This window comes from Castor canadensis, chromosome 9, assembly GCF_047511655.1.
Source record: "Castor canadensis chromosome 9, mCasCan1.hap1v2, whole genome shotgun sequence".
Classification (NCBI taxonomy): domain Eukaryota; kingdom Metazoa; phylum Chordata; class Mammalia; order Rodentia; family Castoridae; genus Castor; species Castor canadensis.
The window spans coordinates 110,482,786-110,507,203 of NC_133394.1; the positions used below are offsets into that span (position 1 = coordinate 110,482,786).

Here is a 24,418-nt window from a genome sequence, read left to right on the forward strand (position 1 = left end):
TATTGCTGTTCCAACTTTGTTTCCTTCATCTTGTTAGACACAACTGCAACTGGTTTTATCACTAACTATTTTACCTGAGAAACAAGCATATGTCAATACAAGCAATTTTTCCAAGAGGACAATCAAATCTAAACTTATGAACAAAAGACATCCCTTCAAACAACATGATCTGGGTGCTGCCTTTGTGATACACAATGCCTGATATTTCAGAATGAGATGTTTTTGGCTGTTTCCTGAGTGAAGCTTTCCTTACAGGAGCCATCATGGAAATAGGGACAAGCATTTTCATTGCTATCCAAAAAAAAAAGGTTTTTAAAAAATGCAGGAAAGGAAGGTAAAACAGGTCTTGTCTGGAGGTTTGGTACCAGTGAGAGAGGGGAAGACATAAGAAAGGCCTAAAGGAGGGACAATATGGTGTATATATTCTGTATTCATGTTTGAAAATAGAACAATGTAACCTGTTGAAACTGCTCTATGAAAGGGGAAGAGGAATAAGGGAGAAAGATAGAGGGGTGAATCTAATTAAGAAACATTTTAAGAATATATGTAAATGTCACAATGTGTCCTCTGAACAACTATAAAATGCTAATAAAAATTTAAGAAAAACAAAAGGGATGGTACAGATTCTAATTAGATCTCTTTATTCCCGATCTCCCCAGATCAGTAGCATAAATGTGAGGGATGGCATTTCTCCCTGCCACTGATACAAAATGTCCTGGCTGATGATGCAAATGAAAGGCAAAGAAGATTCAGTCTACAAGTGATTTATAACCCAATAGGACCATGTTAGCTATCTATTGAAATATAATAAATTGCTCCAAAATTTCACAGCACAAACAAGGTGATAGCATAAGAACAAATATTGTATCTCTGACTTAGTCTGTTTGGCACTGCTATCACACAATACCAAAGACTGAATAATTTATAATGAACTGAGAAGAGAAGATTTTAGACTGAGAAGTCTAAAATCTAGTGGCCATATCTGGGGAGGGCTTTCTGCGGCACACCCCATCATGGAAGGGCAAAAAGAAAGAAAACATGAGGCTGAACTCACCACTTTATAAGGAGGAACTCATTTCCATGAGAACTGAGCCCCCATGACATAATCACCTTCTAAAGATCCCATCTCTCAACACTGTTACACTGAGGATAAGCTTCTCACACAGAATTTAGAGGACACATTGTGACCACATCTGTCATCACTTCTGTGAATCAGGACCTATCTCTTATGAGATTGCAATCAAGCTGTCAGCTGGGACATCCATTTCCAGTCCCACTCACATGGACCTCTATCCCTTACCACACAGACTTCTTCACATGGCCACTTGCCTTCCTTAGAGCATGAAATCTCAAAACAGAATAAAAATACAGTGTTCAACATGTAAGTCACAATCTATTAGCTACTATCAGAACTGACATCCCATCGCCTCTGCCTATGCTATACATCAGAGAATTAACAAACCCAGCCCATGTTCAAGGAGAGGGGATAATGGAAGGTATGAAGGTGGGAAGTAGGGTATCATCTGAGAAGCTGTCTACTGTGAAGATGATAAAGCAAATGTAAAACAAACCAGTAAAATTACCTCACACACAAAAAAATGTAATTTTTAAAAAAAGAGAAATCACACTTGTTGGAAAATTGGAAGAAGATTTCAGCATTTAAATCTGGCCTTCCCCTGTGGGCAGGGCTGTAGTAAATGGTGAGGAATGGAGTGTTTCAAGCTAAAGAAAGGCATAAGCAAAGACAGAGAGGAGAGCCTTGGTTGGTTTGTTTTATTTTTGTAGGTATAAGATTAGCTCTTTGCAACTGAAAAACAACATGATATGGGAAAAATAGGCTTGGCCCAATGTCAGCTCCTCCAATTAACTAAGCTACCCATATGACCTCCTTAGGCACATTATGCAAATTCTGTGAATTTCAGGTGATCACCAGAATTAAATGTATAGAACATATTAGCATAGCCTTTGGCACATGGTGTGTTCACTCCTGTGCAAGGCGAGCTCCCTCTCTCTCTCTCTCTCTCTCTCTTTCACTTTTTCTTACCCCCTCATCTTCTCTCTCTCTCTCTCTCTCTCTCTCTCTCTCTCTCTCTCTCTCTCTCTCTCTCTCCTTTCTCCCTGTTTTTCTCCCTCTCCCTCTTCTCTTTTTCCTTGAGCCAGGGACTTGCTATGTGGCCCAGGCTGGCCCAGAAATGAAAGTCCTCCTGCCTCAGTCTTCCAAGATCTGAAATTACAGGTTTGCACTACAATGCTCGAGAATTTTCTTTTATTCTCTGTATCTCCCACACAATGGGACCAATCTCTGACTGTAATAAACACTTGACTGATGATGGTTAGATAGAGAGAGAGAGAGGGAGAAAGACAGATGGATATGACTAGAGAATATTTTAAACTAAAAGAAAACATTAACAAAGGTATAAAAGTGAGGGAGTAGGGCATAGCTACGTGTTATGAATATAAGCATGCATAAATAAATAACTCAATCTCTGAGCCAAATGGTGAGTTTCATCATTACAGTGCTATTCCTTAGGCATCCATTCCCTGCTGAAGTAATGATGCATATTTCATCTACCTGACAAAGGAAGAATGGTGATTAATTAGATAAATGAGTGAGCTTCAAATAAGTGATCTATATAGATGAGTATTATTATTTGTTAAGAGTAGCTAATACTGAAAAATGGGAAGTAGTAATTAACTTGATTCCTGGGGCAATTTTTGACTATTTTCTTTATAATATTAATACCCTCACTTCAGACTTCAGGAGTGTTACAAAAATAAAACCAATACTTCAAGACTGCTCAAAAGAGAAATAAGTAAGGGATTGTATCTATAAAGGCAACAGGACCTTGTATTTTATGGATTTAAAATGCTTTGTACCACAACCATATCTTTTCTCCCTTTTCCTCCTCTTTCTTCATCCTCTGTCTTTTCTCTCCTTTCATATTCTGACTTTCTTCCCTCTTCTACTTCTCTATCCATTATTTTCTTCTTTCCCCCACCTTCCTCATTAATGTTTCCTCATTATTGTTTCAATTCTGCTTATTCTTGGCCTAATCTTATCCTTGCCATCAGCAGGAGGGATGAACAGTCATTCTATTCTCAGATCAATAAAAGACAGTAAGGATATTCGCTCACCCTGGTTAAACATCTCCAGCATGGCCAGTCCAAGCCAGGAATGTTCTGACCTGCTATATGCACTGTCTCTGGATAAGAAGACTAGGAGTGCCAGAGGTCATATATCTGGAGTCTCTCTTAAAATTCCCTCCAATCTTCTGACTCCTGGGATCACTACGGATGAAAAAAATGTGTGACTTTGTCTTGTCTCCAGGAAAAAAAAAAATTCACTTTGTCAAAGTAGACAGGAACCCTGTAAAAAATCACTAGACACTGACAGTTATTTGAAGCAGAAAGCACCACTATCCATAATTACCACAACTTTAAAAACTGTCTTGAGTCTCAGGAAGAGAAAGAATCAGATCATCAATCATGAAAATTTTGCATGGCACTATTACTTGAAGTTATAACAAATGTACTTGGTTATAAACACAGGAGATGCAGTGGGGATTCCAGCCGTTTATAAAGCTCTTTTGTCTTCTACAGGAACACAGCTGGACAACATTTCCTAGCTTCCATCATGAATATTATTTTTTAAAAAACAGCTTTATTGAAATGTAATGAACATACAAAAGACTGTATACATATTTAATGTATACAATTTGGTAAGTTTGGAAACATGCATGTAACCATGAAAGCACTGTCACACTCAAGGTAACAAGTAGGAACATTTCCATCACTTCAAAAAATTTCTTTACTTCCCTTTCTTGGGTTTAATTTGGTTTCATTTGGTTTGGTTTCGACTTGGAGGTTTTGGTTTGTTGACTTGTTTTTTGTTTGTTTGCTTGTTTGTTTTTAATAATAAGATCTACCCTCTTACTAAATGTCCATTAACATAATGGAAAAGAAAATGTAGATAGATAGATGATTTTGCACACATATGTACAATGGAATATTATTCAGCCTTTAAAAGAAAGGAAATTCTGCCATTGGTGACAACATGAAGGAACATGGTAAGTGAAATAAACCAGACATGCTCAGGATTTCACTTATAAAAAGGACCTAAAATAATCAAACACAGAGTAGAAGGGCTGGGCTCATGGTTCAAGTGGGAGAACATCTGCTTTCTAGTGTGAGGCCCTGAGTTTAAACTCTGGTACCACCACCACCACCAAAAAAAAAAAAGAACAGAGAATTGCATGGTGGATCGCAGGGGGACTGGCGGGGAGGGGAACATGGAGAATTGTTCAAGGTAGATGTCACAGTTGTGGAAAAGGAATTAGCTGTAGAACTCTCCTACACAGCAAATTGCCTAAAGTCAACAATACTGTATGATGCATCTAAAAATTCCTTTTGGTTGAACTCTTGCCAGCAGAATGTAGAAGATAATTAATATGTCATGACGAATTAGCTCATGCAATTATGGAGGCTGAAATACTATGAAAAAAACGTCACACTAAGGGGGTCACATACGACAGGAGGAGGGCAAAAGAAGGAAGTTAAAAAGGTGAAAATGGTCGATGTACTCTCTATACAAGAATGAATATAGAATTTTTAAACCAGTCAAAATCACCATAAGAAAGGCTCTAAAGTAAAAAGAAGAAAAATAGAGAAGATGAACCAAATCGTGCAATAATACACATTTACATGGAAGTGCCACAGTGACACTCCCTGTGTAGCTATCTTAAACAAGCAAAAACAATAATTTTTTTCATCTTCTTTTTTTTCTTATACAAAATCAGAGAATAGGAGGATGGAACAGGTCCTGCCTGGAGGAGTTGATACCGGTGGGAGAGAGGAGGAGGTGGGAAAATGGTGAAGGAGGGTGAATATGGTGCAAATACTGTAATACTGTGTACACATCTATGTAAATGGAAAAATGATTCCTGTTGAAACTATTCCAGGAGTGGGGGAGGGGCTTATGAAGAAGAATAATGGAGGGGGTGAATTCAAGTATGATTATATTGTAAGAACTTTTGTAAATGCCACAGTGTACCTCCACACACAAAAAAAAATGTTATGGAGTCTGAAGTCTTATGGTCTATCATGTGCAAGATGGAAACCCAGAAAAGTTGGTGTATAATTCAGTCTGAGTCTGAGTCTGAGAACAGGGGAATTTGTGGTGTAAGTCTCATTCTGAGGAGAAGAAATATCCAGGAATAATCAGAGATGGGAAAAAAGGGAAGGAGCGATTCTTCCTTCCTCTGCCTTTTATTCTTTCAGTCTCTCTGTGGATTCTGTGACAGCCACCCACCTTGGGGAGGGTAGTGTCACTACATCCACTGATTCCAGTGCTGATCCATCCAGAACCACCCTCACAAACACACCCAGAGAAAGTGTTTAATCTTGGAACACTATGGTCCAATCAAGTTGACACATGAAATTCACCAGCAACACTTGCCCTTGGGGAGCTCACAATTTACCAGACTTAGACAATGAGGTATTGTTGTCTATACTCTAAGTCACCTTGATCTCTCAAAAACCACATGCAGTTTAGCTCAAATCCTCATCTAGCCCTATTGCCTTCCAAAATCACCACCAGTATCTCTTTCCCCCACATACTCACCCTTTCCCAACCCCAGTCCTGGCACCACCTTCTGCTCTCCTTTTCCCCACCCCTAAGCCAAGCTTCTCTACAGAAACTGGCCCCAGGAAACTGAGGAAGGCAGGTTTGCAAATGGGCTTCTTCTGCCCTCTGCTGGCAAAATGCAGCAACTGCCTAAAAAGCATAAAATCCTGAATGTCCTGGCCTTCTCTGCACCCATTATCCCTTCAGTGGTACCCTTGTACCACTGCAGAAGAAAACTGGAGGGGAATATGACCAACACCTCAGAGAACAGACAGACAGGAAGCATCATGACCTGCCCCAGCTCTGCATGGCTCTATACTCTTTTCCCACTTCCTTTCCTACAGATTTCTCTCCATCTTATTCTTTCCTTTGTCTTGAATTCTTTGTTGTTTGACCCCCTGTCCATATTGAGCTTACCTCTGAGGTTTCTATCACCATTGCTTAAAGACAGATATTCAGTTCTATTGATAAGTAGAGGGAACCATGACCTAAGGCACATGATTCATGAGCACAACAATAATAAAAAACAAACCAATAAATAAATTAATTAATTAACCCAAATTCTACATTTCTCTACCCTCAAAAACTTCTTCCACACCATCCATGACAGTAGATATTGCTTTAATTAATTTAATAAAGGTGTATGCAGCCTCTACAATGTGACAGGCACAGTTCCAGGCACTGTGGATAGAGCAGTGAGCAAAACATAGTAATATGAGACAAACACTTTTATTCAACATTTACAGCTTTCTTTAAATGCAAATATTGCTGAGAGGTAACATGTAGATTTACATAAACGCTGAATTATTCATGCATGCCATCAAAATTCTCTGTGAAAGTTGTGCATCAGTAGATGGAGGGGGCTATTTAAAGAGCAGTGCTAGCCCTTTTCTGGTTCTCTTACGATCAAATCACAAAAATTCTTATGACAACAGAATTTGGTAGAAAGAACACACTTTGCAGTTACACCGAGCGGGATTTAACTATTAGCGCTCCGTTACTTGCAAGCTCTGTGACCTTGAGCGAGATAATTAACCTTTCTGAATTTCTGGGCTTTCATCTGCAGAAATAGAGAAATCAATATCAATTTGTCAGGATTGTAGAGCGAGATCATATGTGCAGCCCGTGTGTACCATCAGGCACAGAAGAGCTTCTGCAAATGTTTAGCTTCCTTGCTGTTCCCAAAGCAGCCCTGTTTATGGCCAGACACCAGTGAGCTGGAGTGACTCTAATAACACCGGCACCTAACGGCTGGAATTGATTTAATAAGAGATCAAGTCTTTGATTTCACAATTAGTTGTTTCCATGATTAGCAAAATTGCTACCCCTCGTTTGTGGTCAGACCATACCTACTCCTTTTGCAAACACAGCCTGCCCTGGCAACTCATGCCGCCAAACACAGCAGGCTAGGTCCCCCCAGAGCCCTGGAACCTTGCACAGGGCATTGGTCTTTCCTGGAATGGGTGTGAACAAAGGCCTGACTGAGGAGAGAGTGTTTGAGGGAAAAGGTAGTCAGACCTCAGGAAATCCAGAGAGGGAGAAAGCAGGCACTGACGAGAAGAAGAAAAGCACCTACCTCATGTCATTTCCCCCATCTGATGTCATTTTATTTACTGCCTCTAGGAAATCAATTAAAACAGCGCTAATTTATGGGTCTTAATGAACAAGGTATTATGCAAACTGTTTGTAAGCGTGGCAAGCTTCTTGAATTGGAGAACACTCAAAAGCACAATCACCTGATGTGACATTCTTTAGCTGCCTTTCCTTCCAGATTCCAAAATGGAATAGGCAGTGAACACAGTCAATGCACGTGCGTGCGTGCGTGGTGCAAACTGCATATAGTCTCCACCTCTTTCCACTCCTACTTCTCAAAGATCCCGGGGCAGAACATTTATTAAAAACCACAAAGATTATCTTTGTACTATGCAATGGTGTATTCTTTCTATATCACTTCTTGGACTAACTGAAGAATGTATTCCCTAATCATCTTCTCATGATAGGCATTTTTGAGTCCCTACTATTATAAAGCTTCCATTCTAGGTGACAAAAGTTAAGATAAATAAAACTCAGTCTTGCTTTAGAATTCTCAAGCTGGTTGAGGGGCCAGACACCCTAAACAGATATAGCATGTGAGTATCCCACAGAAGAGAGGTAGTGGCTTTGGGAAATAGAGACTATGGCAAAGTCAGGAGGAGTTTCCCTGAATGACTGGGAGGAAAAGCATCCTCTCCCTCTTCTGTACTGAACGGCCTATGGCATGTTTCCCTAGAGCCCATCTCTTTGTTTAGTACTGTGTGGCTCCAGGAGCTGTGCACTGTCCCTTTCTAAATCCTATTTCCTGCTTGGACAGCTTCCTGGCAGGATCTGTGACAAGGAGTGTTTGTCAGTGGACACCTCTGGCCTGACTGTCCTTGACTGGCATGCTTGTTGCCAGAAGACCTGGTCACAGCCAAGTCCCCTTTATCAGAATCCAAACATACCTGCCTATCACCCAAACTGCAGCCTTCTGGGACCTTCATTTGGATTGGAAGCTGAACTTTGAGCCAGTAGACAAAAATCATTAGCCACTGTCTGTACAGAAAAGAGACCAGCCCTGCTGAGCAAAGCCACTTCACAGTTACAGTGACTTGGGTCAGGCAACCTCAGGTTCACTGGCTCATTCTCACTTCTCTGCATGTCATGCCATGAACCTTCCAAAGCTCATCTTACTAGAACAGGCAGTGTGGTTAGGAACCTAGGACCTGGTGCCAGTCACCTGGTATTGAATCCTTGCTCTACCATTTGCTTATTATATACCCTTGGAAAAGCTACCTGGCCAGCCTGTGCCTCAGTTTGCTTGCCTATGAAGTGGAAGTAATGACAATCCATCCTTACAGGCTTACTGCAAATAGTAGAGCAGAGCAGAGTTCCCATATGGTTCCAGGTAGCCCTCTGCCTGCTCTACTTCTTTTTTCTGGTATTCATCCTCTCATGGTTTTGCCTTCCCTCTCCTCTTCCTTACTTCCACCCCCATGCTTAAATCTAGTAAGGTCATTTTCTTTCTTCTCTTCCTCCTTGGTGGCATATGTGATCTGTGATAGGACATTTATGTGCATACACCTTAAAATGTCAAGATTACAAATCAGGGGATGGATTTCTTTAACAAGACTGACCTAATGACACTTGACAGTAGCAGAAATGTTCCAGAAATGTCTTTCTGGTAGTATTGACAAATAAGCAGTAGAAAATGCTTTTGAAATTAAAGCTTCATCTATCCAGTTCATAGATGTGCACAACTTTCTCTCCTTGCTCTGCTAGAAGTTTATAGTGAGGTATAGTTTGGTATATCCCAAAACAGTTCTTTAGCATAGATGGTAATTTCTCTGGTCTAGTACCTATGGTCCTGTTTACTAAGATTCTGGGTCATATCCCAGTTATAAGAACTCTACAGAGGAGTTTCCCATCTGTCCCCTTGAACATAGCCGTGGGGAACAGAGAGATGGATTTTGAGCACTGCCTTATCTATCTCCCCCTTCAGATCATGAAGTACTAAGACCTTGCCTTATGAATTGCCATATCCCCAGAACAAAACCTAGTGCAATAGACCTTAAGGTAGTAGAAAATTCATTAATATTTGTTTAATAAATTCATATAAAGGTAGGGGCTTTGTTTCATTCATCCCCAGGGGCAGATGAGATGGGCATTTTTGTTTCTAATGGTAAATTATGACTCTGTCATTGTGGCCAATGGTACACAAGATGGCAAATCAGGGTGGCCTTGCTGGAAGAGCCACCAATAATGCTAGTATTTTCTGCTGTCTGTAGCATTTAATCCACTTTCCCTCCCAAGGCCAATCACCATGGAGACACTGAGGTAGAATCACCTCTTCATACTTTCTGTAAAGGTAAATGGTCCTCTCTACTCACAGAAAGTGGCTTCGGTGCTCTCTGGAAATATCTCTGGAGCGTGGACCTGAGACGTGTGGATAGGAGCCACAGCCTGTATTCCAAGCTCAGCCCAGCTCTGCCAATCATTAGTTATATGACCATGAGCCTGGTGTTTAAACTTCTGTGTCTCAGTTCCTTGATCTGAAAAATGAGACTCACACTGTGATCTTTCTCAAAGGAATTCTGAGAGATGAGATTTGAACAAGGTAATATGTTTACCATATGTAAGGAGTTCTTGGTGTAGGGTGTTCTACATCAGGGTTTAGTAAAAGCATTATCCAGGTTGGAAAGCCTGTATGATGAGAGTAAGAGAAAATGCCAAGAAGAAAACCCAGCTAATGAAGAATGTTCCCTGTCTCTGGCCACTATGGGCTAGGCCTGGCTGAGAGCAGTAATTATTGTCATTAAAACCAAGTTTCAGTGTTTCAGAGACCCAGGTAGGATGGAACCACTTGTCAGAATGTTAGCGTCGTGAGAAAGCAGCACTGTAATAGGCCATAAAATTGCTCTAACCTTCCCTCCCCTAAGCTGTCACATACAGCCAGATCGATGGCTCCCTGGCACCTGCCGTTGGTAGTAACTCATGCATGCTTTCAGCAGTCCCTCTGGGCTGTTGCATCCATGCCAAGAACAGCTCCGGGGACTGACAAAGAGACCCAAGTGCTAGGGGCACACACCCAGGGCTGAAATGAGGAGGGGGAGGGAGGGAGTGGGAGGAAAATGAGAGATGGAGGAAGGAAGTCAATGTGGCCAAAAGAGTGCCAATCTTATTTCAGTATCCCTCTGACCCAGGGAAGAGAAATGATAGTGGAAAGCTTGTTAATATCAACAGGATACAAAGCCAATCCTTTCTTTTCTCCATTTTCCAAGAGACCTAGGTGACACTGTAACCTGATTTGTGTTCTCTGTGCTCCCTGGTATTTGGCCTACAGGTCTCCGCATTTTTTTCTCCAACCTTTTAAAGTATAATAACTGCCTGTGCCTTTCTGAAGCATGTGTTGGAGACAAAAAACACAGGAATATGTCACTTCCCATAAAGGCCAGAAAGGGTGTTGTGACCAGCGAAGTGCTAAAATGACATTTGCACTTAGGTGACAAACCAGCCCATTCCTTCCCGGTAAAGGCCATGGCTTTTCTCAGCAAATGTTAAAACTCAGGAAAGTAAAGGCTGCCCTCGTAAGGGCACTTTGGGAATGACAACTGCTGCTTCAGAAGGCAGCAAGCATGGCTCTGAACACAGACCACTGATGAAGGATAAGCTACATCTCCTTTCAGGTAGCTGCTGCCTAACCTCTTAACCTTGACCAACATCTCCTAGAACATTAGGAAAGAAACAGCCAGGAGAGAACCTTGCTTATGCTGGCCAATCCAGCTGCCTTTTTTCACATAAACAAAGCCTTCTTAAAAATCCAATTTCAAACAAATTGAATTTGAAGGGCAACATTTTTAACATCATAAGAATTTTTAAATGGATGCGTTAGATTGATTGTAGTATATAGTCTGTGGCTGAATCCAGTGCATTTTAGAACTAGAGAGACAGGCAGCCCTTCTTCACATGAAGAAAAATATGAAAGTGCCAGCTGAGAAACATAAGGACGCCCATAGCTCCATCACAAGACTAGCTGCCTGAACTAGGGCAAAATACTTTCCAGCTGTTGGACTCAGTTTCTTCATCCGTAAAATGAGGTACCTGGACTAAAGGATGCCCAGATTCCTTCCAGCCGAGACATGTTATGATCCATGACCTTTATTTTGTACTCTCAGCCAGAAGCATAAGTGCTCTGCAAGAAATAAATGGAGCAGAGGAAAGAGCGAAATAAAATAAGAATGTCACACAGCCCATCCATTTGCTACAACTCATGGGCTCACCCCCACTGAGGGTCTTCAGAGTTAAGGCAGAAGGGTCTACAGTCCTGTCTAGTGCACAGAATAGCACTCTATGCATTTTAAAGTACTAGGATGAGTTTTTCAAGTCATTTACCAACACAGTAAAGCCATGATATCTTTTTGAATTTTCTTTGGTATTTTTTAAATACCAGAAATGTGACTGTTAGCAGAAGATGGAAGCAAAGTTTTGGTTTTTCATAAAAGACTCTCAACTAGAAGAGTTTAGAAGCTCTTTTGTATAATTCAAAACTCCCTAACAAAATTCGCATTTGAGAGCATTACACACACACACAGAGTACTAAAAGCAATCTGCAATTAAATGTAGAACAAAGAACCTCTGTAATGGACTGTACTGACAAGCCAGCTAAATGTTGGGGACATCTCTAATTGCTGAGGAGGAACATCTATAACCACGATAAGCCGTTCTCAGTGGATAAGCACTTGAGATGCTCAAGGATGCTTTAGAAGCTGGTGTTGTGGAGCCTGTGCCCTTCCCCGAACACCAGGCGATACTCTCCTCTCCTGTACCCCACACACCTGTAATGTATGTGAAGCATAGAAGCACAGTTCTCTTATTTTAATCAGCCAGATAACAACGTGGTGCATTCAGCTCCGAAGCTCTTGTCTTGGTTTTTGCTCTGAGGTTAAAGGAAGAGTCACTGCTCCAGATAGCTACACTTTAAGAAAAGGTTAAAGCAGCAACACTGACGGGGTTGCTCTCTGCTATATTACTAAAGGAAAAGTAAATATACACAAGTATTGGCCCCTTTGCCAACTCATCTCTCTACCCTTCTCCTGAACTCATAAGAAAACACGAAGCATGAATGTACACTCACCCAAAGCACAGCGTGGTAGAGTCCTGTTTGAGACACATTAGCTCTGATTGAATCAAGTAACAGGCACATTTAGGGGGGTCTTGTCCTCTCCCACAGTATGTTACACTCAGTCCCTCACACTGAAGCTCTAGCCCAACTTTCCCTGGTTGCACCAAAAATTTCACAATATAAGAAACATCTCCTTTAGTAATATGACAGAAATTCACTTGAGCCAAAACTGATGTGCTTCCTGTTAGGAAAAAAAGAAAAAGGTAAAACAGGAGGGGAGAGAGAGGGTTGGTGAGTACAGGGAAAAGACAGCTGCAATAAATGGTCCAAAAAAGGTGGTATTTGGAGGCACAGAGGCCTTGGGATGGCTTGTAGCCTGGGGAAGGAAGGCCAATACCCAAAGAGATGAGCAGTAATAACTCAATTGGTCTACAGATCCTAGGTCAGAATGAATGCCCTCTACTCAGGATCATCAACACCAACACTGAGGAAGCCCAAAGGAAACGTGTCACATGGTCACATGGTCAACCTCAAATGGGATTTAACACTCTGTGCTTTGGGTGAGAGTACGTTCAAGCTTTGTGTTCTTTCATGAGTTCAGAAGGACAGAGAGAAGAGTCAGCAAAGGGGCCAACATTTATGTATGTAAACATCTCCTTTAGTAGTATGACAGAAAGGCATTAGAACCCAAACTGATGTGAAGTGTCTACTCACATCTATTACCCATTTTTCACTGGCTGGTTTTGCTTTCTCTCATTGAATTGGAAGAGTGCTTTGTATATTATAATGCAAGTGCTTTATTGATAAGTACTTTGTAAATATATTTTTTGGTCTGTGGTTTGTCCTTTCATGTACTTAATAGTGACTTTAGAAAGACAGATTTTCTAAGTTTATGGAAGTCCATTTCAGCAATTTTTCTCATTTATGATCTATGGTTTTAGTATGCTATCTAAGAATGCTTTGTTTGACCCACCATCACAAAAATGCTTTATTGTATTTTCTCCCCAAGTTTGTATAGCTGTAGGTTTTATATCTAGGTCTATGAATCATTTTAAGCTAATTTTTGTATGTGATATTAGGAATGGATCTGAATTTTTGTGTTTTCATTTGTTTTAGTCTATTAATGTCTAATTGTCTCAGCCCCATTTGTTGAAAAAAACAAAACTATCCTTTTCTACATCAAGTTACCATGGTACCTTTGTAGGAAATTAATTGCACATATGTTGTGGGCTATTTCTGGATTCTTCATCTGTTCCATTGATCTATATGCTTATTCTTCTGCCAAGGTCACACACAGCTTTCCAAAGAAAATATACAGATGGCAAATAAGCACATGAAAATATGCCCAATACCATTGTTCACTAAGGAAATACAAATTAAGTCCAAAATGAGATATCACTGCACACCTATAAGAATGGATAAGAATTTTTTAATGTTGAAAATACAAAGTGGTGGTGAGAATGTAGAACAATTGAAACTCTCATGCCTTGATAGTGGGAGTACAAAATGGTAGAGCTGCTTTCAAAAGAGAGTTTGGAAGTTTCTCATGTGCAATTATCCATGTGACCCGACCATCCCACTTCTAAGTTATCAAGAGAAAGAGATATATATGTCCACATAAAAATCTGTAGATAAACTTTAATCATAATTGCCAGACAAAACAGAAAAAAAACTCAAGCATATCTATACTGTGGGAAATCATGCAGCAATAAAAGAAACAAAATGATAACATCAATAACATGGATAAACCTGGTTATGATCATGGTGGATAGAGAAGCCATGCTCATTTGACTATCTACAGAATTGTTTCACTCATGTAGCCTTGAGGAAAAGGCAAAATCCCAGTGACAAGAATCAGTGGTTGCCAGAGGCTGATGTGAGAGGAGGGCATTGACAATAAAAGGGGTGTGACAGAAGTTTCTGGATAATGGAAATCATGTCTACAGTGAGTATGATGATTGCACAACTGGATACATTTGTTAATACTCATAGAACCATGCTCCTCACAATGGGGATTTTGCTCTATGTATATTAGACTTCAATCAACCTGGCTTTAAAAAAAACAATGTTCTCTGTCAGATACTCACAGGATCAGCAATGTGCTCGTGTGAGAAAAGGGAAAGCTCTCCAGCCTCAGGTGCCAGTGGCTGAATTAATGTTGTTTTATGTTAATTAAATTTATTAATATAACTCTGTGATAAGAGTACCTGTCTTCTAGGTCTGTTATTCCCAAGAGCGATGGAAGGGAGGGAGATATGCCAACATGGCAATATTCTATGAAACTAATTACCGCAGGAATTTGTGTAAGAATGAACCAACACAGGTGTTAAACTCACATAACAAATTAAAAATACCAGTCTACAGAGAGATTTTGCAATATACCCACAGAGCTTGAACCTCACAGATAAAGTAGGCATCGTGGTTATTCTGAGCTTTGGCCCCCTTTCTTTTCTATCCAGCACAGTTGTTGGAGAGCTCGTTAGCAGCTGCATTTTCTTTTTACTGTCTTCCTGGGTTTCTTTTGATCCTCTTGTCAAGAGACTGCTGTCCATGGTCTCTGCATGATGACTCACATGTATCACTTCAGTGGAATTAATAACTTCCAAGAGATCTGGTGAGCCCCATGGAACACAGTCCATCAAAATAGCTATACAAACAACACAACCCTGAGGATTCCAATTCTAAACAGAGGCCCCAGGGGGGAAAATTTCATGAGCTCTGCATATTCCCACTTGGCCACAGTCATAGAGCCAGCATCTCCCAGGCCCAGATAGTATCAGACCAGGAGGGCTGTGCTACTCACCTTCTTAAACTCCCCAAGATGTACATGCTTTTGGATCACAAGGTATTTGAATCTTTCCACTCCCAGGCTCCAACCTCCCTTTTAAACAGTATTTCGTGGGGGCTTTCCATAGCCCCATCCCACTGCATTGTGCTCCCACCCCACATTCCTTGTACACAGATTACTGGGTTGACTGTAAACCCACTGGGACTTACTCACTTCCATTCCTTTGTCTCTATTTCTTCAGCTCAAATACCTTTCTCATGAAAACGCTCCACCTATGAAAAGCATAACATTTCTTCAAATTCCAGCATACATTCTCTGGGAACTCCTCCTGACTCTTCCAATCAGACTTATTCTCCACATCTCTGCATATTCCCCCCACCCCTTTGGCACCTTCTGACCCTCTATGCCTAGCAGGTGCCCTACACAGAAAAAGGACACTGTCAATGTTCGTTGACTCCACCTAGACTCTTAGCTCTATCACAAGTATCCCTTACTTAAACTGTACTCTGAATATTTCCAAATAAAATAATGTCTTAAATATAACTGTTTATTAGACAATGCATGGTTTCTGTGAGAAAATTTTCACTCTCGTATCAAGACTTTGAACATAAGACTCTAAAATAAATGTCAAAGGAAACTCAACCCATCCAAATAGTAAAGCTTATTGAACAATGAAATAATTACCTTGCTGAATTCAATTACTTTTTTTTTCAATTTCTTAAAAAAAAAAACTAGCTGGAAGCTGGTGGCTCACACCTGTAATCCTAGCTATTTAGGAGGCAAATAGTTCTTGAGACCCTAGCTCAAAAATAACCAACATAAAAAAGGACCAATGGAGCAGCTCAAGTGCTAGAGCACCTGCCTAGTAATCACAAGGCCCTGAGTTTAAATCACTGTACCAAAGACAAAGCAAAACAAAATCCAACTATATTCCATCTCATTGATTTGTGTATAAATGTAGACTGCTGTTTCTATTAACTAGTCCAGGACATGTCTTCCCATTTTTAATCCACTACATCATTTTGAGATGATTCTTACAGAGCATTTCTACATGTCCTGGAAAAACAACAGGATATGAAAATGTTAAGAGACTTTTTATCAGAGAAAATGTAGTACCTTTATTTTGTCTATAATCTTGTCTTGCTCCAAACTTCCACCTGCTGGTTAGAGAAAAATAAATTAACTACATGTCTAACCTGGTTTAAATTTAGCTTGATCTGATAATTTAAACAGCCGCTTTAGGGAATACCAAGTCTCTCCTGAGTAAAATTGCTCTGTCTTTCAAACAGCCTTCCCCTCTCCCTGCTTTTCTGTCTATGATGGCTATCAGTGTAGAGTGTGGTGGGGTGCAGAGGGAAGGGGCTCCAGTGCCCTATAACTACCACATCAGATCTGTGGGCTAAGGACTCAGCAGCCTCATTAATAAGAAACCAGAGTTCCTCAAGAGAGCCAGTGAAGCTAAACCCTGTCCTGGCCTGGCCAGCTGTTTCTTCTCTTAACTGCATAGGGCCATCCATGCTGACGTATGGTCGCTCCACTCAGAGTCTCAAAGCAACAACCCATTCTCCTTAAGGGTGTCTTATATGCCTTCCTAATCTAGGCAAATGATAAAAAAGAGAACCCAGGGGGGCAGGGTGGAGAAATGACCCAAACAATGTATGTACATGTGAATAAATGAACAAAAAAAAAGAAGAGAACCCACACAACTGGACACCTCACTTCTTCCCACTCCCTGCAGAATAGAAAACTCAGCTGAACTGCAAAAGTAGCCCCCATCTGTGGGGCTACTTCACTAACTCTGACTTTTGCCCTATTCCCATACAAACCATGCTGTAATTTGGTGAAAATTTGGGGCTTCCAGGGCCTAGGAGCCTATGGCCCATGATTGAAATCTCTGATTAAAAGCAGCTATTCCTTGAAATAAATGCCGCCTGCCTTGTTTTATTTGCCATTGGTTCAGGCAGACAGTGGACAAGCACTTCAGTCATGTCTACTGAATATGAAAGCATTGTGCCACAACAGTACTGCAATGCCTAGTGACAAGCTGTTAATTTTCCTAGAAGAGGCATCAGAGTTATACTGACCCTTTGTGAAATGCATTTGAGTCAAACGCATGTCTGACCTTTCATCTCCTGTCTAACATAAATTCTGCCATGACTGCACCTGGTGTGGGCTTTCTCGCCATCTACCCTCTCCACTCCTGTGTGTCCCTATTCCTTGGATCAGCTGGGGGACTTCCTTCACTCTCCTGAAATCTGGAAGGGCCACTTAGACAGCACCTTACAACTGCTCATGACATTAAATTTTGCAACCTGGGAACTCAACTTTCTTAGGTTCCTGATGAGACATTCTATCTACTAAAATCTCTATTCAAATGCAGATCCTAAAATACATTCATATCTCTTTTTCTAACCTTAAACTTCTTACCTTGCTTATTCATCTCTGACACACAAGGACTGTTCTTTGGCCAAATGATCAGGAAATCTAGAAACATCTGCCTCCAACCCCAAGGAGCTAGGTGACCTTCAGTGCATCATCTCACCCTTGTACACCTCAGCAGAGTCATCTGAAAATTAAGAGGAGGAGGTGATCACCAAGGCTCATTTCTATTCTGTGAGACCATTTGTTTCCATGAATTTATATCCTTTTAAACATGAGTCTTTGCATTCAGTTGAAACAAATAGTAACAAGACCTTTCTTTTCTTTTTGTACATCTCCCACCCCACCTTTGACTTAAAATGACTCAAAAGCAAAGCACACAACAGTATAGCTTTTCTTTCTTTTCTTGAAAAGTCAATTGACTTTTCAACAGGTATCATTTAACCTGCTCTTCACATCCACATTTTAGCAAATAATATTCACCGCATTTGTCAGTCTGCCCGTATTTTTGAAAAATAAAGCAATGAAAGTTAACAGAGATAAATAAACACAAGGAGCTATTTTTATTCAGGACATTCTGTTATATTAAGATAATGGATAGATCAATCAAAAGCACAGGGTTTTGTTTTCTTTTCTTTTCTTTGAATCTCCTTTTTTCACTTCTTATACCTATTTCCCACTTCACACTGGCCATTCTAACTCTCAGAACGTGCTTCTAAACTCCTGATTTGCTTATCTATTACATTGTCTTCTGAAAACTCCTTCAGCCCATGTGGGAGTTTGCTTGTTCCTTTTGTCATCACTGTTGTTGGTTTTCTTCCTTTCCTCTTAGTAACATGCCTGCTCTGTCATTATTTTATTCTGGTTAATTTCAGAGAGACAGGGAGACCAAGAGAGAGAGAAAGGGAAGGTCCTTTGCATCACTTACCAATATTTTAAAAAAGAAAAAAAAAAAACTACCTACATCTTAACAAAATTAAATTAAAATTAAAGTTATCCAAGAGATCCAAGTATATAATAATTCAAACTTTCCCAATCACTGCTTGTTAAATTTTTGCTTGCATGCATTTTTAGAGATGGAAAAAATTCACATGGAAACAGTTTACATAATTATAAATACGTACCTTTAAAAGAGAAAAATGTGTTACAAAATTCACAAAAGGAGTCAGGCCAAATTCTGGTTGTATCAAACAATTGGTTAATTGAATAAAGTTGCCAAAAAATAGCAATCAATTTAGTGAAAAGAAAATCAATCACAGAGGTTGTTTTGTTGTTTTGTAGACAAAACAGTCAGTAGAGTGATTGAATTTTTCACTTTTCAATGAGTTGTTTTGGCCTTGTGTGGATGTAGCCATTAACTCATTAATCACCCAGAACTCCTCCGTGGCTGAAAAAGGGAAATCATTATTTTCCAAGTATAGATCGCATATTAACAATATGCAAAGGCCTGCCAGGGTGAATGTGCTCAATGACCCCATTTGTGAAAAATGAGTTTCACAAATATTTTATAGCATGTGGAAGTAAACTGTACCTGATTAATACTTCACTTTCCAATTGTGAAACTCTATGTCCTTTGGTATAAGTTTACAGAGAATTTAATGCATATGAAGTGTACATATTTAATCCTTAAAGTGAAGTAAATTTAAATCGTGGGGTGCTAAAAAATTATCTTTTCAATGTACTGGGTTTCCCTACATTGATTTTTTTTGTGCAATATCAAAATGAAGGAGCTTTGCACATACCCCAATTAGCTCCTGCCATGCAGCAGACATATATGCCATGCTGATAAATATGAATATTTTCCCATATGGTGTTGAATGTTAGCTTCTAATTTACCTCTTAATTTTTAATTAATTTTAAATTACATTCTAAATGAAGGCGACAGGAGTCTAATTTGCATGCTTATTTGCATATCTGTAAACACACTGCTTGCATTGTTTACCTAGTCCCTGTCCCCTTGACATACAGAAGTTCTTCTCACCCCATGTGGTGAGTTGGGACCACCAACGCATCAAGGTGCCCTTTAAGACTTGCAGAGACTGTTCTAATCCAGAATGGATGATGCCTGCTGTCTTTTCTCCACATTGGCCACAAAGGACTCTGAGAGGCCAAGGTCAATTATAGTAGTTATGCCCTGTGCTTTCTCAGAGGGATAGCAGTACCTGTGCTATAGCTTTAGAAAATAAAACTATACACTTTTGCACACAGTGGATTTTTAAAAATATACTAGGCACGGAACTCCTGAATTATTAATACCAAATCAGAAAAAAAAAAAAGTCACTTCCTGTCATACTGTCTGTTCCCTGGATTGATGAGTTCCTATCCCAGTCATTTTGAGGGCAGCTTCCTATGTGATAAACAAGGGACGAAGTTTTTTTTGGTTTTTGTTTTTTCTGAACGGGCTGTCCTCTGGCAACACTAATGGCAACTGTGGTCTGTTCGTACCTTGCCTTTTGATCACAAAACACTACACATGCAACTCCAATCAATCAATATACAAGCCACCTCAAAGACCTTTTGAAAGCTGACAAATAGTCCAGGATTCAAAGAGATTTGTTGCCTTCCAGTACACAGCCAGCAGACAGCACCACAGAGGTGCTGCCCCAGCCTAGAAGAGCTATGACTTCCCTCTTTATTTGTGGCTTTGAAACGCTAAGGTACACAATCTCGTCTTGCTATTAGAAAGGCAAGAACCAGGTTGTATGCTAACAGAAGCTTGGTATTATGTTTGGCTCCTAACTATCTGATTCCTAATCCCAGTTGTCTATGACCTTAGGAAGTTTGTCTATGACCTTGGGAAAGTCCCTTAACCTTTCCAAAGTTTTATGATTATCTTTTAAATTAGAAGGAATTATCTTTTAAGGTTGTAGTAATGATTAAATAAGATGTAAATTTCCTGGAACATTTTTCCTTATTTTCCTTTCTTCCCCAGTAGAAAATAGATAACAAATCCCTCACCTGGCAGATGTTAAATGTGGTACCTCATGGTACATAAAGGGAACAGATAGACCTAGGGGAATTAGACATCGGTGTCTTGATCTTTACTCTGAGAAGAACACCTGCTTTCTTGTTTCAATAAACTTCACTGGCTTCCCTACCAAGAGGTATGCCTTCCCTTTTAGTCAAGTGTTTATCAAAATACAGCCAGCCCTCAGTGGACTAAATGTAATATTAAATGTGTCAAGATGATGGTCTTTACAGCTGGACTGCCATCAGGCAATCAGTCAATCAGCCACAAGAACAGCAAGGCTTCCCCTACAAAGAGCAAAACAAGATTCTCCCTCCCAAAATAACTAGAAACATTTACATCAAATATCAAATGGTATCCGATTTGCTGTACCTGGTCTGTCTGCACAGTGAACGGGATGGCACAGGAGAAAAGGGAGTCTGCTCAATGCCACTCTAGGAAACTGTACCTTCCAACTCACCCACTCTGCCCTGCTACCAAGGACTTGAGTCAGCCAGCAAGAATGCATGCAATTAGACGTAAAATGTAAATATACAAAGAAATCATGAAAAAGAGAGTCCAGAGGAAACCAGCTCACAAAGTGATTGTACCCAATTACAAAAGTAGGGACCCCAATGCTATTCTTAGTTTGTAAACATACAAAACAAAAAGATCACTTAATTCGTTACTAGAGATACACTGCCCATAAAATAAGACAATATTGTGTCTCAAGAAACCAATGTTTTGAGGCATTAAACTTTTAGAGATGTATCTTCCACTACTCCCCAAAAAAGGAAATCTATGAGTTTGAAATTGCTACCCATGTATCCCCTAACCCTTAGAAAAATAAAAGGCTCAAAATTAATCTCTCAGTTCTCTCTGCTATTACGACACTTTCAGCTAAGGCACTTTTAAAAACTACCTTGCTTCAGGGGAAGCATTATATCTTGGAGTATTCAAGGGGTGCTTTGTCCAGCTGTCCAGGCTATGGACTTACCTACACTATGATGAGTGGTGCACCCTCGAGTTTAGTGATGCAGCTTGCAATACCCCACACTGAGCATTCCCTGCAAGAAGCACTAAGTCAATATTTGCTTTATTACCTGAACATACTAGTGCTAAAGAAGCAACAAAAGTAGGAATTATGTATGTGGCCCTACCTAAAAATGAATTCTAGCTCTGTCTCTTGCTGTATGACCTTGAAAAAGTTACCTTAACTTTTGGTACTGCTATTCCTCATCTATAAAGTGGAGATAGTAAAATTACACACTAATAAAATTAAATATTTTATGCATGAACTCAGAATGATCCCTGGTACAAACATTCAGCTTTGTATTTTTATGGATTATTCCGCAGGAGAAAATATACAGGTGGGTTTCTATTTTAATGTGTTAATGTGATATTCAAACTGTTACGCTGTTCCTAAAAAGTATATTTTAGATTGAATACTGCAGTCCAATGTGGCAGTCAGTCTATTTCTAAAAGAATGAGGAGAGGGAAAAGATTAACCCTTTCGCTGTTCACTTTATGCCACTCACTCAGTAGATATCTCACATACATGTCTCATTCAGCCCTCACAACTATCCAATGAAGTAGAAGTGTAATGCGCCAAAATTAGCTGAGCCAACCTGCAAGAGTGAATTGTGTTATGTGCTCAGTAGTTATTCCACTGTTGTAAAATCCAGCCCCACAAATGCTTCCATACATCCCTGACTGTCTCCTGTGACTCACACATAAAGCCTGGTGGTCAGATACCTCTTGCACTTGCCAAACGCCCCTTCTGCTAGGCAAGGAGAACAGCTACCAGTTTTCTGACAGCCTCTGTGCCTATTCAGCACTGCCATCTTTGTGGGCTCCAGCCTTTCTTTTGTGCACTGCCACATACGCTGGGTACCATCACTGTTGAGAGGCCCTGTGCATTACTTACTGGGTTCTAGATGCTCATCAGACAGCTTGGCTGCTATCATGTGTGTGTGTGCATGTGTGTGTGCATGTGTGCATGTGCATGTGTGCGTGCATGTGTGTGCATGTGTGTGTGTGCATGTGTGCATGTGTGTATGTGTGTGTGCATGTGTGCATGTGCATGTGTGCGTGCATGTGTGTGCATGTGTGTGTGTGCATGTGTGCATGTGTGTATGTGTGTGTGCATGTGTGCGTGCATGTGTGTGCATGTGTGTGTGTGCGTGTGTGCGTGCGTGTGTGCGTGCATGTGTGTGCGTGCATGTGTGCGTGCATGTGTGTGTGCATGTGTGTGCATGTGTGTGTGTGCATGTGTGTGTGCATGTGTGTGTGCATGTGTGTGTGCGTGTGTGTGCATGTGTGTGTGCGTGTGTGTGTGCGTGTGTGCGTGCATGTGTGTGCGTGCATGTGTGCGTGCATGTGTGTGTGCATGTGTGTGCATGTGTGTGTGTGCATGTGTGTGTGCATGTGTGTGTGCGTGTGTGTGCATGTGTGCGTGCGTGTTTGCGTGCATGTGTGTGCGTGCATGTGTGTGTGCGTGTGTGCGTGCATGTGTGCGTGCGTGTGTGCGTGCATGTGTGCGTGCATGTGTGAGTGCATGTGTGTGTGCATGTGTGTGTGCATGTGTGTGCATGTGTGTGTGTGCGTGTGTGTGTGCGTGTGTGCGTGCGTGTGTGCGTGCATGTGTGCGTGCATGTGTGAGTGCATGTGTGTGTGCATGTGTGTGTGCATGTGTGTGTGCATGTGTGTGTGCATGTGTGCACAGTGCTGAAGTACAGGCTGGAGGGGAGTATCCCTCTCTACTCCATTTTCTCAGAAGGCCGTCAAGATAGGAATGCCTGTGCCCTGGTGTCACTCATTTCTTAAGAAAATACCAGTTTACATTTTTCATCCAATCTTTTCTATTTCCAGAACTCAGAAGTGGGAGTTGGATCAGAAATACATCTGACCCTGTGGGCTGTACAAAGAATTGCCCTGCCTTCTAGATCTTAGGGCTTGCCACCAGAATAACCTGCAAGGTATTTTACAGTTTGAAACACCTTTGAAGGTGCCATGGTTGCTTTATTAATTTAAAAATAATATTTTCTTCTTAATATGTCTTTCTAGAGTCAGGTAGAAACTATACAAGTGAGTGCTACATTTATCTAAGGGTCCCTATACCCTGTTGAAACATTAATACCATCTTCAGAGTCAGGAAAAATGTAAGGATAGTGTGATGTTGACAGAGCCTAGGAAAATAAAAATTATCATCTCTGAAAGCAAATAGATGTGGGCTTCATCCCCCAGCTCTGGGTACCCTTATATCAATTACTTCACCTCATCTTTCTCATCTACAGAATTGAAATAATAAGATCACCCTTGCAAAATCCAAGATACAGAGTTACAGTTTATGAAATGCCTGGCACATAGCAGATGCTCAATAAATGGTCGTCATTCTTTTTCCATCACCATCAGTTTGTAATCTTCTTTGGATATGGACTTTGAGGATCTCTAGGCCATGAAAAGCAGCACGCAGCTGAGAATGACTCATTGTTACCGAGTGTGTCCTATGATATTTACCTATTCTATCCTAGTGTAGCCCTGTGTTAGTTCACAGGGCCATAGTGGAGAACAAGATCAAGCACTCTCCTGCTCACAAGGGTGCCTACAATGTAGGTGGGCAGATAGAAAAGAAATAAGTAAACTAATAAGCAGGTAAGAGCCTTGCAAATTGCTGTAAGTACTCTGAAATAAGCGTATGAAAGATGTTGGCTAGATAGAAGGAGAAGCTTGTGGAGAATTCTGTGCGGAGGACTAAAATTTCGTAACTTAACAATTCTAATTGTCACTGTGACAGTTGGGGAGATTGTACTGGGAGCTGCACATGTGACTGTGAAGAAGTACAGTCACTCTCTCCTGCAGGGGGGCAACCCAAGCAAGCTCGATTGACTCAAAGATAACCTTCAAAATGACAAATTAGCCATTTCTAGGGGTAGGGAGATGCTGTTCAAGTTCTTTAGGGATGAGAAGAAGGGCTTTCTTTTAATTATTATGGGAATGGGTAAGTTAGCCAAATAGTTCCCAGCTCCAAGTTGGATTCCAGGG

At 40.6% G+C, this 24,418-nt stretch overlaps 1 long non-coding RNA gene across 1 annotated transcript; it reads right to left on the reverse strand.

Annotated features, from left to right (window-relative positions):
• Nucleotides 1-15,061: 15,061 nt before the first annotated feature.
• LOC141410767 (uncharacterized) lies at nucleotides 15,062-17,761 on the reverse strand. The gene is made up of 3 exons (XR_012435551.1): nucleotides 17,476-17,761; nucleotides 16,165-16,208; nucleotides 15,062-15,320 (listed from the first exon to the last, which is right to left on the reverse strand). It is a non-coding gene; the product is annotated as an uncharacterized lncRNA (long non-coding RNA).
• Nucleotides 17,762-24,418: the final 6,657 nt, after the last annotated feature.